Below are 15,761 nucleotides of genomic sequence, written 5' to 3' on the forward strand. Positions count from 1 at the left end.
TTTTGTTATTCTAGTATAAGCTTAAATATACAAAATGCTAATTTTCTTTTATATAAAAATGTAATAAAACCTTCTAGCTTTCTTTATAAACAAGTTTCAGCAGGAATGTTGATGGGATGCCATATAACAAGTAAAGAAGAAATACTGTTTAATTATCTTCCATATAAAATCCAATAAAACGTTCTGGCTTTTCTTATTTTTCTGTACTGGGGATTAACATCAGTGTCTTTGTGATGAGAAATCTGCATTCATGGCTCCTCTATTTAGATTTAAATAGGAATTATAGCTCTTGGCAGAAAGGGATCTGTCAAATATCACAGCATTTGTGGCAGGTGGCCACTGCATTGCTTGGTACAGACACTGCCTGCTTAACCATAGCCTGAAGTAAACATCAAAAGTCAATTATTCTCTTTGTAAATATTTTATTTATATTTTGAAGGCTAACAAACATCTTTTCAGCCCTTGGCTGAGACCTTCCTCCCTGGATCAAAATCCTTTCAAACCTGCATTTGGGTGGTTAAAAAAGTATTTAAGCAATCCAGGGATACCAGTGTAGCTCCCAGTGTGTATTCAGCTTCATGACACAATCCTCTGATTGGAAACCTTTAATGACTTGGCTGGGTTGAAGTGGACAGAGCTAAAACTTGTCATGGTTGTTATCATTGCAGCTGCCAATTAGTATGACAATCATATATTATTTTGCCAAAATCCCTTTCCTCAGACAAACTGTATTTTGAATATAGATACTAAAAAAAAAAAAAAAAAAAAAAGTGTCTATTTCCTTGGATTTAGCATTTTGTGGGTGGGAAAGCAAGAGGTCTGGTTTAACAGCAAGATGAATGTGTGCAGAGCACCCCTACAGATGTAACTTGAATGCACATTGAGCAGCAAATGTAGAGCAAGAGCTGAGCTCTGAGGGTCAAATGTCTGGAAGAAGTGTCTTGTTCCAGGGTAAACCTACTAAACCAAAATGACAGTATCTGGCAACAGTTAAACATACGTGGCAGAATCCATCCCAAAACCACAACTGTGAGGAAAATGTCTAAAGATGCTGCAACACATTTTAGATCCTAATTTGAACCCTATCTGAACTCTTTGCGCCATTAACTAGTCAGATCATCTCATTTAAACAACGTTATAAAAATAATCAAGTGCTTCTGCCTCCATACATGTGGGTTGAATATATTTACCTTAAAGAACTGGGATTTGCTTAGGTATTTACTCCTGACATTCAGGAAACAGAAGGAGTAGAACATGTTAAGAAGCAGCAAAATTGTCTGAGATGGGGCTGTAGGTAATTTTCCCTGCAAGCCTGTTGGTGGTAAGTTAATTGACTCCCACATTACTGAAACTGCAATGTACTAAAGCACTGGGTGCTCGTTTTCCTTTGCTATTTGACTGGCAAAAGCCATCTGTTCTACCCCATCCATCCACATGCACAGCATCTATTGTTGTCAACAGGATTCACGCACACGTGGATCAAGGCAAGCATGTGCCTCTAACTGTTTTGATCCCTAGAACATGGATTTTTCATTTTCTTTGTTTCTTTGTGCTCACCCAGTAATAATACTTGTCATCTGAGAATTCATATTGATCTTGTCATTGCCTTAAAATTGGATGACAATTACTATCTTTGTCAAAATTCGATCTGATGAAATCGCTCCAATTAGGAAGGAACAAGAAGGAATCCATCACAGCAGGGAGCACTGCATTTGGCTTCCAAGGAGGAAAACTTCTCTTTAAGAGGTACTGTTGGAACAAGCAAATGGGAGCAAGCATAACAGAGATTAGGACGCGAGTCTCAAAATCCACAGAAATGAGGTACACAACTGAAGCAAATAGCCATTTAATTTTTGCAGTCCATATCTGTCTGCAATCTAGTTGGAGCTCCTCTGACAATAAATGCCAGTAAGTGTTGTTTTCATTTTCTGGTCTGGTCAGACACGCAGCGGCAGTTGACGCCAGCCTTTGTGCATTTTCAAAATCCCATCCTGATCATCAGGATAATTATAATACATTACTGGGAGTGGATTTGTGAGGTTCACAAAATGATAAAAGTTTAAATTACATCATGTTTCCTGATACTGATCTCACCTTGAAACTAAATATAAAGAGGCAGTGAAAGAATTAAAAACAACAGAGTGCACTTCCATCGCTACTAATATTGGCACTGAAGCAAACAACTTCTCTCTGCTAATTACAAATAAAATTGTGCTAATTACAGATTTTTTGGTTTATAAATCAACCCTAAACATTAGTGCATGCATTTCTCTGTGTGTAGGGGTGGGATATCTTTTTCCAAAACAAAGATGTTTGAATAAAACATTCACTCAATATGAAACAATCAAAAACCTGTTGGTGTTTTGCTTCCAAGCTGGAAAAGAAGGGCCAGACTCACTGCTGGTCTGCCATTCTGGTGAGGCCTTACCTGGGATCCAGGAGATGTGTGTTAGAGTTTGGCACTGCCCAAAGGACTCAAAGCTTCCACCCACCTGGCAGAACAATCTCGGCTCAAGGCCATTCCTGTGTGGGTTGCTCTGAATCAGGCCAGTAAATGCTGTTTCATCCCAAAGAAAAGTGTGACAGGAACTGGGCTTTTGGAGTTGTACAGTTATGTGAGCTCCTGAACATCAGCCTACACAGTTTACCTTCCTGAAAAAATCATGTTCTCTTTACATGAAAGAGCTCCGCCAGAGACTGAGGGAACCCAACCAAGCAGACCACACTTTTAGCAGGTGGTTCCTTTCCAAGCTAAAAATGCAGAATTAGTGTGATGCAGAGATGAGTCACCACACCTCGTACAGCAGCAGGCTCTTTGGTGAAAGAAGGTGGGAGAGCTGGCGCTAGCAGGTCTTCCTCTAGCCAGCTGGGTGTACAGGATTTCCTTTTCCCAAAATCTTTCTCCCCCCTGCCTCTGTTTTCAGTAGCTGAGCCTGTTTACTGACTCTGACCTGCATTTGCAGTAGTTCCAGAATGCAACAGAACTGTGTTTCTGGGGAATTGGATATTTGCTAAAAATTCTAATCCAAGCCATTTGAAACTATTATATGCTAATTGAGCAAGCACAGCAAGCGGAAAAGTAGACCAAATCCATGCAATTGTCCTGGACTTGTTTGCAACACGCTGCTATTAATGAGCATCTGGGATGAGTATGGTATCTGGTACTATGGATCTCATGATCTGTACAATAATGGCTGATTTTAATTGACTTTTGCTTCATATAGCAAATCCCAATTGGAGAACTTCCAGGATGCTGCTGGTGAAGAACTGTGGGCGGGTGCATGTTTTGAAGTGATGGTAAACATTGTGACATATACTGTGTGTACCACATATTCTCATATGCACATTTTGACTTTTGTTGCCTTGGCTTTCACACAGCATTTCTAACATAGACATTCCTATTTGCCAGTTTGAGTGGAAATCTGTTAATATGTGAATACTGCTTGCCAGCATGCACCACCATCGCTGGACTTTCAGTACTCATCTTCTCCCAGAAACCAGCCAGCCCTGCGTGCTCACAGGGGCCCAGCAGAACCATGGCATCTGTGTGAGCAAGACTGGTGGAACTGGACAAATGAGGAGTGCTGACAATTGCTATGAAAACTATAACTTTTGGAACATGTAACTCACAGCTCTGCATGATCCACAAGTTTCCAGTGTAAGAAACATTGCCAAGAAGGCCTCGCTCTTTTACTGCCATGAATTCTTTTCTCCTTTCAAGAGATTGGTATTGCTAATGTTCATCATGCTATTCATCAGGCACTTAAACCACTATGAGTATTAAAATACCTTTAAAGGTCTGAGACTAAGAGCTAGATTACTTGTATGATGCATTTTAATGATTCACCAACCCTTCCACTTGAACCAAAATTTGTCCTGAATCCACTGTGGGTCTTTGGGAACCTAGAGTCAGCCAAGATTTGCACAGGTTTTTTTAATCTGATGCATTAAAAAGTCCCCTGCTACGTATCCCGTCTTGCCTGGCTGCCGTATTGGGTAGCCAATTTAAGACAAGCAATTTGCTTTTAGGCTCTTTCTCGAGAATATTTGAATCACATACGTGGCATACAGCAAAGCTACAGAGTATTTACAGGCAACAAAGCTAAGTGCATCCTCTCCCTAGCAATAAGAGCACAGAGGGATGGTGCTCTGCTGCTGCCCCCACCACTGCCCATGGGCACCAGAGATGTAGCCAGAGAGCCTCTAATCCATTGCAGCAGCAACTCTGCTTTACTACAGAAATATTTTTTTTTAAAAAGGAGGGGAAAAAAAAAAAGGAGACATTTTTCCTCACTGCAGCATAACTACTTCTCAGGGAGACCACCTGGTTGCAGATAACTGTCAGGCAAGATTCGTGCAAGACAGACTTGCACGTGTGTGCAGTGAGAGGAAGTCAGTGCCAGTGCAGAGTAGCTGCTCAAATCTACTATAATGAAATAAAAGCTGGTGAATGGGTATTTCTGTGAGGTAATACTTCCAACACATCCAATTCAAATGTTATCCAGCAAACTGCCTTGCCAGGAGCCTTCTTTGCATTGCAGGAAGCCATCTGTGATGGTAACTAAAATGAGAACAGAGCAGGATTCGCTGTGAAGGGCTGGTCACAAGCACTGCCCTCGAGCATGTGCTCTGCCTCTGCTGCTCCCATGGTGCCAGAAGCAGCATCTTGCCAAAGGCATCACCACCACTAGCCCCAGAATTACCCCAAATGAATGTTGTGCCTTTCACCTGCTGCCTTTCACAGGGGGTCTCCACAATCTCCACTGCTTGAACCATAACTTCTCCTTGGCCAGGACCATTAATTGCTATGGAGATGGTGGGTGGGACAATGGATAATTTTGAACATGTTCTCTAAAACCTCAGTTTCAGTCTTTTTAGCATATCTCCTGGCAGAAAGTGCTGATTGTTTTCATTGATCTCCACTGCTTCTGGTTTAATTTTTCTTTCTCTATCTTTGGTCTCTTTCTTTGCCAAACTATTCGTTTGTTGCTGGATAATCACGGGCTTGTGTTTCAGATAGCTTCCTATTTTGTCTGTCTTTCCATTCTATTGTCCACATTTTTTTTTCCTCTGCAATTTTTGCTGTATTGTGCAGTGGCAAGTGGCTATCTGCTAATGCCAATATTACTCCTTGAGAATTATGTTCACTTCCATCATCAAGGGTTTAAGTGGAAAGCCTTCAGCACAGTGCAAATTTCACTCCTGAGAATACCCATCTTTTGAGGTAGTTGATTTTAATTAAAGAATACTTTCTCTCCCCCTCTCTCTCTCTGGATTATACTTTAATTTCAGTCTCTATCACAACAGTAGATACTGCTTAGATAAAAAGTATTTTTGTCTCTTCAGCCATGATTATCTGTAGTTCTCAAACACTTGGGGTCACCAGCTGGTCCCCAGTTGATGTGGTTCAGGAATAATTCGATTCAAAGGATTTAATTCAGAACAAAATTGGCATTAAGTTCAAAATAAGGCAAAATGTTCATAATATTTTGCCCTTATTATACACGTGAGAGTGAAACTCTCAGAAACAGCTGTAATAACAATTGTGGTAAAAAACAATAATCTCAGAAACATGTAACACCTTTCACCTGAGCACTTTAGACATAAATGCATTAAGCTGCTGTCATATAGAGAAATATCATTACCCTAATTTTACACAAGGGAAAAGGAAGGTGTCAGGAAGTTAAGAAAAGAGCTGAAAGTCATATAACAAGAACTGAACCCACATCTCATGATCTCCTTTTTCCAATCCCCTAAACACAGGGAGAATCTGTTCCCAAGGGACATAAAATGGAGGTCTTGAGCAGTAATAGTTATGAGAAAATCAATACTTTCCAAATACAAGAGATATAGTTTGAGCTTCTGCCTCCATCATCTTGCCAAATTATGGTCAAAACAATATCGGTATCATGAATGGTTTCTGCATGTTAATTTGCACAGTTCAGCTATTTCCAGATTTCTCATGGAAGTGGTTAAGTATAGTCCTCAACAGAGAAAGCTCAGCTACAGATTTAAAGCTGCTGCAAAGGAAGCTGGAGTGAAACCCTGCCACTCTGGAAGCCAAAGGCAAAACTTCTCATTACGCAAGAACAAGGGTCCTGGTCAGGGTCCTTCCAGCCATGCAGACCCCCCACAACCATCAGTGTTTCTTGGTATGAAACAAGATATATGGATGTGCACATACATGTGTATATACATGTGACAGAAGTACAGATGTATATAAGCCCACACAGAAATTATGGGATGAGTTGAAGCTGGCAAGATGGGGTTGTTCTATTTTCTGTGTTACTGAGTGACACGAAGCAAGTTGTTCAGTCATTGCACCAGCCATTATACATATTTTTTTCCCCTTTCTGTTGTCTTCTTTCTGCTTGTTTGTTTTAGTGCCCACTTCAGCCTATACACATGATAGATACTTATCTCCTCTTGGTCATGCACTTCTGATCTAAACAGAATTAAAGAAAAAATAAAATGTATGCAGGATAAGTGTAGGAATAAAATGTGCCTTGGCAAAGTGCTTTAAACTGCCTTTCTGCCAGTAAGCCATTAATTTGTGCTGCTTTGTTTTCTCCAAGCTCAGAATAATTCCCATCTGCCTTGACTCACTATCTAGAGCATAAAGGAAGAGGTCCCTTTTCTGAGCATGGATGGAATCGGAAAATTCTTGCATTAATGAAAAATGGGGTTTGGAATTCTGGGGTTTCTACCACTGGGACCTAAAATAACTTGAGGTCCTGCTATTTTAATTAACTTCATTATGACGAGTCTGCCTCTTCTGTTTGTGGATGTTTTTCCAGCTTTTGTGTTCCTGGCCTGCCTGTAATGCATATGCATTCCCCTTCTTTCCTCTTACTGAAGCTGAAGATGCAATCACATCTTTGAACCATCTGGTTTTTAATTTATTATTTTCCCCCAGTGCATTGGTGGGCTTTCTCATTTTTCTGTCAGGCTAATGGTTTGGCTCCTGTTTATCTAAGATATGTTAACATGCTGTTCCTCTTCTGGGCACTCAGTCTATTGTATTTTCTGAAATTAAACACCAGGGATTTTTCAATATTATTTTCTTCATCAGCCCAGGGAATATCCTCTACCTTTACAGCCTCTCTTCCTCCTTTTGTTGTTCCAGTGCACACTTTTACGACTCTTGCTAATTTAGGCTAATATCTTATTTTTCTGTCCTCTCCACATCATTCCCTGGATAAATGGTCGGAGCCTGTCTGGAAATGTTGCAGTAGCCAGTGAGGAACATACTCATGTGAGGCCAGAGACCAGCCAGGATTCCCCAAAGGGGGCAGAGGAATCCCGGCAGAGCTCCTTGCATGTCCCCAGGGAGCAGGACACAGGTGGCAGGAGCCCACAAGGAGCCCACTGAGGTGCTTATCTTACCCCTGTTGTTCATTTCTGTTCCTCACCTTTGAGCCTGGGAAAAACCTTCCAGATGTTGGTTTACTCACCCATGAACTGAAGAGATCCACGCAGGGAAGCCCTTGCTTTTTTTTTTTTTCTTTCTTTCTTGTCTGCATATCCCTAAGATGGCTGGGAAGTTCCAGGTAATGACAGGATGGAGCATAATGTGGATTTATATTTGCTTCCTCACTTTTCTATAGTACCTCCCAAGAGTGCTCTGAGGCGTTCTGTTCTTCAATAAGCAGAAACTGCTCTGAGATTTTTCTAATGAAAATGATATAAGAGCACACACTGTTATTATTAAAACTTCTCCCTTTTTCTCTAGGAACTGCTAAAACACATTTACAGTTTATATCCTTTTTGGTGAGCATTGAACTTTCTAATTTGAAATAATAAAGGCTAGTTTGCTTGCTTTCTTTGCCTTCTATTTCAAAAATATAAAAAACTGACAGTGTTTTAACTATTCTTACTTTGCTGAGTGATTTTTGGATTTCAATAAAAGTAACACTGTGGCTACAACACTTTGTGAGATAAGCAAAGAGATCTTTTTTTACAGCACAATTATGGAAATTTCAAAGAACCTTATAAATACCCTGCTATTTGCATATATGAGATAAGCATATTTTAGTAATGGTTATGACAGGCTAGCAAGGAAAATGTGTGGGACAACTATGTAGCAAATACATGCAAACACAGACACAGAGAGGGGGTGTGTGTGCACTTTTCCAGAGAAGCCTGTGCTCAGTAGGCAGAGGATCCCTGGGAATGCACGGGACTGCCCAAGGAGCGGGATCACCCCCTGCTAATACTGAGTTTACCCATTTGCAGATGCAAAATTAACCTTCTTTTTCTCACGGAACAAGGCATTTTGGTAGGCCTGGATTGTGTGCACTAGGTAAGAGTTTTTATGCTGGCTTTTAGTTTTGTTTCCACTTACCAGGGTGCAAAGCTTGGGTCTGGGGGGACCAGGGGTGCAGCTGTGCTGTATCTCGGCCAGCAGGGCTGGGTGCTGCTGCTGCTGCCTGTCCCACACACCTCACCTGCCTCCAGCCATCCCATCCTGCCAAGGCAAGGGTACATTTAGTGCCTCTCAGAAGTAGGTGGCTGCTGCCAGGGCACAGGGCAGCCTGTCCACTATGCAGCAGGCTGGTGGCAACTGTGGGCTGCACAGAAGACTGACACAGCCCCAAGTGTCCCTGAAAATCCCAGCTAAGGGTGGCCTGGTCTTTAGCACAGACCCAAGTCTCCACTCCAAAGGCAATGGGAATGGATCCATAGTGACCTGAAGCTTTTGAGGGGCTTTCTGAACTGTTCTGTGTGTGCTTTTATTCTGTTGTTGGTTTGCCTTTGTATTTTTAAGTTGGAAATTGCACTTCTGCTTATGCTTGAGAGCTGCTAGGAAGCTCAGAGAATTAGTGTGGCAATTTTCTCAGTCCTTTGTTGAAAAGGAAGAGTCCACACAAAAAATGCACTGGCACTTCAGCTGCCTAAAAAGCATGAATTGCTGTCAAACAAAAAAACAATTTGACTAAAAGAAACCCCAAACAAACAACCCCTTCCACACACACTTTTTTTGTCCCCATTAGAACTGCAGGTTTCAGTTCTGTGGATCTCCCAGCCATCTGCTTGGCCCTTGAAAGAGCCCTTGAGAAACTGAAAAATGAAAACCACTTACTTTCTGAAAACTAATCTCAGCTTCCCAGTGCCTTGCTTTCAGGGGAGTTCCACTCAAGGCTTGATTTCTGTAAGTGCAGATACTCGGTATGTCCTGAACAATTAGATGCCTTTGAGGATGTTGGAAGCTAGACATAAAAAACCAAATCAATCAGGAGTCTTGCTTGACAACTGACACTATTTCTAATGCAAAACCCTCCCCCACCATCAAATAAAATAATATTAAAAAAAAATCCACCAAAAAAACAGACAGCCCAAAACTTAACAGAAAATCTACCAAACTAACCCTGTTCTCTTTATGTTTTAAACCAGACATTTTTCCTACAAGGTTTTCATTAGCCTGTCTAAAACAAAATTAGACATACATGTCCATCTTTCTTTTCCCCTGATGAGGGAGGTGACCTTTACCAGAAGCCAAAGGGGTGCCTGGGGGTTGCTGATGGATTTCCTTTGGCTCTTAGTGCCTGCAAATGCTCCTTTCTCACCACAAAATTGGGAGGAGACGAGGTGGTAGCGGCATCCAGTCCCTGCAGGTTCTCAGGAGCCCATCAACACAGCCTCTGGGCAGGGGGATGAGTGCTGGCATGAGGAGTCTGAGGGCAGCAAGCAGGACTGCAAGCTACCCAAACTGCAAGCAGTCATGTCGTTTTTTCCCAAGCTCTCTTAGAAGCCTGTAACTTCTATAATGGAGACAGGAAGAATTACAAGCAATTGCTGCCTCCCAGGCAGTTGATATTCACAAGAAAAATAGAAGAGCAAGGGAAGGGGCAGTTTTGCCTCGTCAGCTAATGATCCTTGACTCTCTTACTTTGTGTTTTTGGTAGCAACCACAGAGAGGTCACACATGAAACTGTGGAAGTGTGAGGTGTCTTTATTAAAGATATCAATGGAGCTTATTAAATGGAACCTGCAGTACCGGGCAGCGTAAGCCACTGCGGACAGGCTTGGGGTCATGCAGGCCTCCTGCCTTGATGTCACTGGCTGCTGGATTAATTCCATGAGCTCACAGCATGGGCCTGATTAGAAGGCCAGGTCCCAGTTGGTTTTACCTCTGCCCTCTGCTAAGTCTTTGTTTGCAACATGAGCAACAAGCTTTTCAGATCATCACCCAGGCGCTGTGTTCAGAGCCGAGGCGGATCACTCGGGTCTTGTACCACCTCTGGCAGGTGTGGGGCTTAAAACTCCCATCCAGCAGGAGAAGGGCACAGAGGTGGAATCATTACCTCGTATTGTCCGACTGATTGTTTGGACTCTGGAAAACTCTTGCTTTTTTAACATTTTTGGGGCTTTTTGTTCTTTTTTTTTTTTTTTTTTTAATCTTTCTCCCCCCTTTCTTCTCATTTTCAACCTGCACTGGGAGGGCAGAACAGAAAAGGCTGCTGAAAGACTTTTTTAGCTTGCTTTCTCTCAAGGGATTCTAGTTCATGGCAGAAGAAGCTAGTCTCTCTGACAGGAAAAAAGAGTGAGTTAGAGACCCCCCAAGTTTTCCTGTTTGGACCCACTGGGTTGTTAGGACAGGCTGGGGAGGGCCAGAGATGGCAAAAGCAAAGAGAAGGTCAGGCTGCACCCAGGGGTGAGGGAGGATTTCATGTAGTACAGAGGAAGGCAGATGGGAGGAAGGGACTCAGTGTGATGGTGATCACTGCATGATTAGAGGTGACAGGAACAATAGTGCATGGCTATGTCTGCATTACTTGTTAGAGGCATGCTGGCCTCTCAGGAAAGAGGGATGTCTCCTGTTAAATAGAATACTTTTAAAATAAAGTGGATGGGACTCAGTAAAATGGAGGGAAGAGCAAAGGAAACCAAACGTGAGGACTTCTGAACTCTCGGGTGAGACTGTGTTCTTCTAGCAACTACAGCAAAGCATGACTAGCTATGGAAAAGTGGGACTAAAGCAGCTTTAAGCTGCTTGCATCCAGTTCTGGATGATCAGGGAACCTGAACATCTCAGAGAACACAGCTGGAGAGCTCAGTCTGTGGGGCATGCTGCTGGCCAGTACCTGTTTTTATCACACTGTCCACCCACAGTGACTGTAGAAAGTGCTTTGCTCAGACAGAGAGGGTGCAAATTAGCAAGGATGCAGATGCAACTGTCTCAGGCTGCATTCTTGTCAGCTCTGCTCCTTCCAGTCCTGTTCTCCCTACTGCAAAACACAGGCAACACCATGCTGCATGCAGACCTTACCCTGACAGAGTAAGCAGAACAGAAAGGACCTGACACTGTTCAACCACATTCCCAACTTTGGCAACACTGATGCCCAGTGCAACAGCTGCAGGAGCTATTCTTACCACGGCAAATCCATGTTTCTATGCTGATCCACATCTGGTGACTGGCTAACATCCACACCTTTCTGTGATCCTGAAAAAGAAAGACAACTTTTCATGTAGCTTAGTCTTTTTCTCCTCTCTAAAGCTTGGTTGTGATTGATGAAACTGCCTGCCATTGTCAGAACTTACTTGAACTAATAAGCAATGGAAATGCCTTTATCTGTGCTAGTACCAGATCCATCCCACTTACAGCCCAAGTTGTGCTTCTTTCCAGGAAAGCTATGACATACTACCTGACCCCATACTTGCCATTCTTCATGTTGGTTATTTACCATTTTCTACCTTTTACCTATTCTATCAACATTTTGCCCTAACTGCTGAGCTATTTGTTGATTGTTCTGCTGCAGTTGTTTGTCAAACTCTTTTACCCATTAATCTGTGAGACCTTTCAGTTGCTATTCATCTGATACGGAAGTTTTTAACCACCAATGCTGTCAGAGCCCCATCTCCCTTCATGTCATGGTTTTAAAAGGAATATAATCATGGCTGACAGTAGTGGTTTCTGGAGCCATTTAGATGACTACTTCACATTCTATATTTTTTTGCCATTTACCTGTACTGACTTCCTTAAAGCTTCCTTTACAAGCCAAATTCTTCATATCCTGAGGTCTGTGGGTATTCTGCTGTGGGTAGTTGTTGCTTTATATGTAGCTGGGCAAAAAACTTGTTCAGTAAAAAGAAATCCTTCACCCTTGTTTGCTCATATCACTGGGAAGGACATCTGACAACGTAGCTGGGACTTCTGCCACTTGTACTGGGTGAGCTGAGACCTGCCCCACTACCTCCTGCTCTTTCTAACAAGTTCTGGAGCAAACCTTGTGCAAGCTTTATCCTGTGGAAACTTGAACAACCTGTAAAGCAGATTTCTACAGATGTATTTTGGCAGAGGCAATTAAACCTGCTCAGGCCACCACACATCAGGAGGCTGCAGCATCTGACATTTCTGTTCAAGGTGCCTAAGTTATGGAGGTGCTTGTGTGATGTGTCCTTTTCCAGGTCTAATACCCTGAGTTATAAACGTGAGGGTCCATTCTGCCAGCCCAGAGCTAGATAGATACCATCTTGTGCTTTATTGAGCACAATGTATTTCCAGGAAGCAAGACTGGTGTGTTGTGCCACTGTGCCATTCGCCTTCCTCCAATGACATAATCCAATTTTTCTGATTTCCAGACTAAGGATACTCATTCCTTTTGACAAGGAATTGTGGTGTCAATAACACTCGAGATGCACAGACAATAGCCTGTAACACAGTGTCTTTCTCTTGTGCCAAACTGGCACTTCCTTCCTGGCTAGCAGAGGTGATCCTCATGTGCAGTGGTTTCCTGGATCCAGACAGCCCACCACTACAGCCCAGGCTAGGGCTGCCTTCAGCTCCACCAAGCTGCCTGCTTTTCTGCACTCTGCTCCCACTGTCTAGTTTTCCCTAAAAGCTTAGCTGGAGGATGATTCACTTCAGTGAACATCAGAATAAAATCCTGCATACAATTAAATAAGCCTCACAGTGCTCTTAGCTCAGCAGAGTGGTGGGGTTGGGTAGTTTTTGAATTAAATCCACACTCTGTTTATCAGAAGCCTGGCCTTCAATACCTAGTATTGCTCCTAAATATTTTACCTCTTGTTGCAGTAATTGAACCTTTTGTCCGTTGATTTTCAATCCTTCCTCCTGGGTTGAAGCCAAAACTTCCTGTCTGCTTGTTCTTCACAATTCCACCAATTCAGGTGGGATGCACATATGATGTTAGACACTTCCTGGACCTGCAGGCTAATTTCTGCCACATTTGGGTGATGTGTAGGTGACAGATCACAGGAGCTCATGAAATCCTTGAGGAACTCATGTGAAACAATTTTCTTTCTCCCAAAATGTAAAAATAAACTTCTGCCAAGATTTCTCTGCTAAAGGGCTAAAGAAAAATGTGTTTGCTAGATCTATGTCTGAAAACCACTTAGCTCCTTGTACTATTGCAGCCATAATTTCTGGCATTTTAACAAGAAGAGGTGATGTTTGCGAAGTTACGGCATTTAATGCTCTGAAACCCACAGTCAGATGCATCTTTCTATCTCCCTTTAATACCAGTGACTCAGGGGAATTACACACACTGGGTCATTGCACTGGCACTCCTTGATCCACCAAGCTATTAATAGTGGGCAGCAATCCTTTCTGGGCTTTGCTTGGGTACTTACATTGTGTCTGCAGTCTTGGATCAAGCCCCTTTATTAAAGCAAAGGCATTAATCTTTCCATACTCCAACTTATGTCAAGCTTATACTTGCAGAAAGGTAACTCACCCTCATCCTGAGGTGTTCTGACTATTTCAGGAGCACATCATTTTGTTGGCAAGATAATTATGAGTCCTTCTATTCCTGTATTATCCTTCCACAGTTAGTCAGATCTAAAGTAATCTATTTTGTTTAAGGAACAGGCGGCTGAAAAGCCCATTTTACATCCTGCACATCATGCTGAATACAAGAAAACTCAGCTGCACTCTTCAGTAAGAAGTTTGCAGTGGGAATGGCTGTAGGAGTGGAGCTGATACACTCCTGCACCATAGGAGACCACTGTATGCCTTGGCCAGTTTGGTGTACTGTGGAGGCACCCACACTTTGCAAAACAGTAATTCCACAGTTGCTGAGACATCTGAATTTATTAACAGTTTGGGCTCCCAGTATCTTGCTTTTTCATTGCTATTGCACAATTCTGCCAATTTCTGCATTAAAACACTAATGGGTTTTATATTCCACCTAGTCATAACTTCTCCCAGGTTCTCTAGTTCCTTCCAAACCCTATTTCACATCTATTTCAAATGCCATTTCCAGAATTTATCCTGTCCAGACAAAACACCCTTTGCCTTCCCACAGGCAGAGTGCCACGTAGTGCAGGACTGTAAAGGTCCTGCTCATCCTCCAAAGCTTTGGATTTATTATTCCTCAGGACCTTAATAAGTGAAAGTGATTATTACTGGTACCAACTGCTTTGGCTAAATTTGTTTCTAGTACCTTTTATTTCCAGAGAATCCTTCCAGCCTTCCTGTCGTGTCCTTCCACCTGTGCCCGTCATTTCTGTTATCATGGTTCTCAGGTCCCACAGTCTTGCCTGACACCTGGCACTGCAATTCTATATCCCAGTTCATTATCAAGAGGACCTCAGTTTCCCCCAGCAATAATACAGCAGCTGTCCCGGGATTAGTTTTCTAGCAAATAGTTTTCTAGTGCCTCTTCTGATTTTTTCTTTTTCTTCCAGTTTGGATCCCAAACCAGTTCAAAATCTCAACACTCATCACAGCAACCATAGCCTATTCTCTCTCCCTGCTGCAGGCTTGTGTAGCTCAGTGTCATGCAGAGTCCAGTCAGTGGGCATTCAGCCAGCTTTAGCTCCAGGATTTTCATCAGAACTGGTCTCAGTGGGCTGTTCACCTAAAGCCACAATCCCTTCTACACAAATATCCCTATTTAAAGTCCCAATTCCACAGTGAAAGCTCGGCCTTGAGTGGTAACCAACTCCATTTAAAAGTGAGTCTTTCAATGGTCTCTGTCTCCCTGAATTATAGTGTTTTTTACCTGATGGAATCCTCCTTGCCTGTATGCTTGTAGCTCATTATGCAAAGGAGCATAAGTTCCAGGGTAAGGCCTGGATGAGATGGAATCATTCCAAATGTCTCCATCCCAGTCACCAGGGTCACTGCTCCTCCAGTTTGTACTGCAGTCAATACATCTAGTTTAGCTGACAACTTCTCTTTATTTTTCTCACTCACTTGCCTACTGCAGTCTCAGAATTCAAGTGTTCTTGTTCACCCTATGTGGCCATGATTTGATTTCTATTCCTGCTCCACTCAAGACTCTCACAGCCTCACGCTCATGGACCTGACTGCTGGGTTAGCACCAATCTGCCACAAGTAAAAGGCAGGCTGATGATGCATTCAGACATCCCCTTCTCCACCAGTGCAGAGCAGAATAAAAATGGCTTGGCTAATATCTCTTTTACTAAACAAAACTGGAGGAACTGGCAATTGCTAGTGCTGCCCTGGTACCAGACAATTGCTTTCATGAGCATTAACACATCCAAATGCCAAAGCCAAGGGTAGACCAAGCCTGACAGTGGTGAGTCCTTATTCAGACCCCTGGATGGTAGGTGGCATTTTCTGGCTACTGGTGAGGACTGTGGTGTCTGTGCACTCTTACATCCTCAGTGTAGTTTCAAAGAAGAACACTCCTGATCTGCCAGTCCAAACCACTTTTTTGGAGGGTTAGCTTTGCAAATACAGGAGTGGGTACGTGACTACATTATGGACAACTACGTGATCATTCAGTAAAACAGCCCTTAATTTTCAACACCTACTCACTCAAGCCTACTCA

The 15,761-nt window shown here is 42.6% G+C and overlaps 1 long non-coding RNA gene across 1 annotated transcript in view; it reads right to left on the reverse strand.

The window, feature by feature from the left end:
- Positions 1-780: 780 nt before the first annotated feature.
- LOC127389481 (uncharacterized) overlaps positions 781-15,761 on the reverse strand; it is a 92,682-nt gene continuing 77,701 nt past the window's right edge. Inside the window, exons 2-6 of the long non-coding RNA XR_007890649.1 lie at positions 11,374-11,443; positions 9,083-9,209; positions 8,345-8,467; positions 7,455-7,671; positions 781-1,749 (exon numbers count right to left, since the gene is read on the reverse strand). This is a non-coding gene — a long non-coding RNA (uncharacterized LOC127389481). The remainder of the gene's footprint in view (positions 1,750-7,454; positions 7,672-8,344; positions 8,468-9,082; positions 9,210-11,373; positions 11,444-15,761) is intronic.

This window comes from Apus apus, chromosome 12, assembly GCF_020740795.1.
Source record: "Apus apus isolate bApuApu2 chromosome 12, bApuApu2.pri.cur, whole genome shotgun sequence".
NCBI lineage: Eukaryota > Metazoa > Chordata > Aves > Apodiformes > Apodidae > Apus > Apus apus.